Source organism: Squalius cephalus, assembly GCF_949319135.1.
Source record: "Squalius cephalus genome assembly, chromosome: 16".
NCBI lineage: Eukaryota > Metazoa > Chordata > Actinopteri > Cypriniformes > Leuciscidae > Squalius > Squalius cephalus.
In genome coordinates, this window is record NC_137137.1 from 3,027,501 (window position 1) to 3,030,548 (window position 3,048).

At 36.5% G+C, this 3,048-nt stretch overlaps 1 protein-coding gene across 1 annotated transcript in view; it reads right to left on the reverse strand.

Annotated features, from left to right (window-relative positions):
- The window catches only part of LOC307173445 (4-galactosyl-N-acetylglucosaminide 3-alpha-L-fucosyltransferase 9-like), a 10,631-nt gene extending 7,976 nt beyond the window's left edge, over nucleotides 1-2,655 (reverse strand). The window contains exon 1 of the mRNA XM_079896578.1: nucleotides 2,591-2,655. The gene's annotated coding sequence lies outside the window, so the exon portion shown is untranslated. The remainder of the gene's footprint in view (nucleotides 1-2,590) is intronic.
- Between the last annotated feature and the right edge of the window lie 393 nt (nucleotides 2,656-3,048).

The window sequence follows — 3,048 nt, forward strand, 5'->3', positions numbered from 1 at the left end:
TTTAATTTTGTATTTTGAGATAATTTTATTGAATTTATTAATATTTATGGTCTATTTTTGCCATTGAAAATAATAAAAACATTTATATAAATATATGTTTTATTTTATTTTATGCAGTATTTTAGTTTAATATAGAGTCTAGGCCTTCAAAAAAAAATTTTTTAAGCAGATTAGCACCATCTGGTGAGAGTATGGAGAGAAAGCGTCGAACCATGGTGTAACCACTAGATGGCATCTACAGCTCTCTATGGAGAGGCATGTGAATTCCCCAGCTGTTTATGGACACATTTACTTTTGGTGGATTTTAATATATATTTAAACAATATCAAAGACTATTTCTTATCAAGTTTTAGATTTTTTTTTTTAGAAATAGTGATTTAAAGTGTTAGTTTTTGCATTATGATTACAGTCAAACCTAAACATTGTGTTAGAAAGAGAAGCTTGTGTTGCTAAGAAGCAAAACATTTTATGTCACCCCTTTACTGCTGTGTACTTGAAAAAAAAAAAATTGTGAAAAATTTGTTGGTGCATTTTTGTGTTTTTGTCAATTTCCCATTCATTTCCTATGGGGGCCATTTTTGACCAAAGACCACAAGTGTGACTATTTTTTTTTTACGACCCCTTAGCATGCTCGGATCATGACCTCAATTTTTTTGTGTTCACATACCTAATGCCATAAAAGTCACAAAGTTTCGTAACGTTCCGATGAAGCTGTGATTTTTAAAAATTCAAAACAGATTTTTTTTGTAATCAAAATTAATTGGTGTGTATGTGTATAAAAGTGTTTTTGTATGTGTGTGTGTGGGTGGGTGTGTCTGTTTTGCACTCTTGATGTTTTAGAGTTTCACCCCTTTACTGCGTGTACTTTTTTTAGCATTGTGGCCGATTTGTAGATTGTACAAATCATTTTTGTCAATTTCTCATTCATTTCCTATGGGGGTCATTTTTGACCGAAGACCACAAGTGTGACTATTTTTTTTACGACCCCTTAGCATGCTCGGATCATGACCTTAATTTTTCTGTGTGTGCACATACCTAATGCCATAAAAGTCACCAAGTTTCGCAACATTCCAATGAAGCTGTGATTTTTAAAAATTCAAAACAGATTTTTTGTAAACAAAATTTATTGGCGTGTATGTGTATAAAAGTGTGTTTGTATGTGTGTGTGTGTGGGTGGGTGTGTCTTTTTTGCACTCTTGATGTTGTAGAGTGTCACCCCTTTACAGCTGTGTACTTTTTTTTAGGATTGTGGCCGATTTGTAGATTGTACACACAAAAATTCGGAGAATCTTTTTTTTTTTTTGTCAATTTCCCATTCATTTCCTATGGGTCGGTCATTTTTGACCGAAGACCAAAATCGTTACTATTTTTTTTACGACCACTTAGCATGCTCGGATCATGACCCCAAATTTTTTTTTGTATTCACATACCTAATGCCATAAAAGGCACCAAGTTTCATAACATTCCGATGAAGCTGTGATTTTTAGAAATTCAAAACAGAAAATTTTTCGGTCAGAAATGACCGAGGACCGTCTGAGTCACTCTTAATAGTCTTGTTTGAACTTGTTTGTTCGTCTTTGGCTAAGCCACTTGCTGCGAACATTTCTTTGCAGAAGTTTCACGTTTAGGCTATTTCAAGTGATTGATATAAAATAGTTCAGCTTAAAACAACATTTTATGCCCAATTATTTCCCAGACGTAGTTTTGGTATTGAGGTCAAAGTTAACTTGCCTTGCGTTCGCTATACAACAGTCGGTGATGGTCACACAAGACGACTCGGCAGATCTGAAGTTTCCCCCTATTATTGCAGCGACTTCTTCTTGTGCATGTTCTGATGACAGAGTGACATCCTCGATTAAGTTTCCCTCAGGACTTTTGTTAAAGCCAAAATATGACCACACCTCAGAATTGGTTCTTTTAAATGGCTGAAAAATCTCCCGAGCACGATCACTGCCTTCCGCAATTCCTTCTTGAATAAAAAAAGATAACATTGCGCGCTGCGCCTGCGTCAGACTGTTGCTGGCTGAACAGGATCCGCGTTCCAGGCAACCTGAAACCCGTGTTTTTCCAACTCGTAACTGGGAGTAGGCTACATCGTTCCAGGCAACCTGTAACCCGTGTTTTTCCAACCTTATACCCGTGAAAGTGCACTGGAACGGCAGTAAAACCCGTAACTTCCCACCCGTGAACTCGTACTAGATCGATGTAGCCTACTCCCAGTTACGAGTTGGAAAAACACGGGTTGGAAAAACACGGGTTGGAAAAACACGGGTTGGAAAACACGAGTTGGAAAAACACGGGTTGGAAAACACGAGTTGGAAAAACACGGGTTGCCTGGAACGCGGCATAAAATCGCGATAATCAAACACGGTTTTAATGATAATTACATTTTAAACGATATTACTAACCGTCAGTAGGCTACATTTTATCGTGGTTTATAGTGAAACCGGTAATCGTCCCATCCCTATGTTATTTTATGTTTTATGTTTATGCCGGATGGTGGAGAAAAGTCAATTATCTGGAAGTAAAGAAATGTGTATAAAAGGGAGAGTTGTAGGAGAAGAAAGGTGAGAAAAAAAGAGCAGGTTACCTGAGAGGAAATCTGTCAGTAAAATGCAAGACGTCCTTGTGTTTGGCCGGATCGCGAGAGTGAGTGTTGCGCGCCGCGCCTCTGGACCTCTGTAAGGTTAATGTGTTCTTGTGAAACGTCATCAGTCGCTGCCCAAGTTTCCCCCCACCAAAAATTTTATTGAACAATAAAAAGAAGTAAAGAACCATAAATGGTCTGGTACAAAATATGAAATGTCTAACAGACAAGCACCATAAGATATAAAGAAATAAAATAAAATAAAGAAATAAAATAAAAATAGGCCTACATTCAAGTAAATATTAAATAAATAAAAGACTAGGGGTTTTCAGCAAGTTTAAGATCCTCTATCAAAGTAGAGTTAAAGAAGTCTTCATTCATTTTAACGATAAGTGGTAATGAGTTCCTTATGAAAAACGTAAAAGTTTGGAAGTGTTTTCAGGAATCTATTCTTTTGTAAA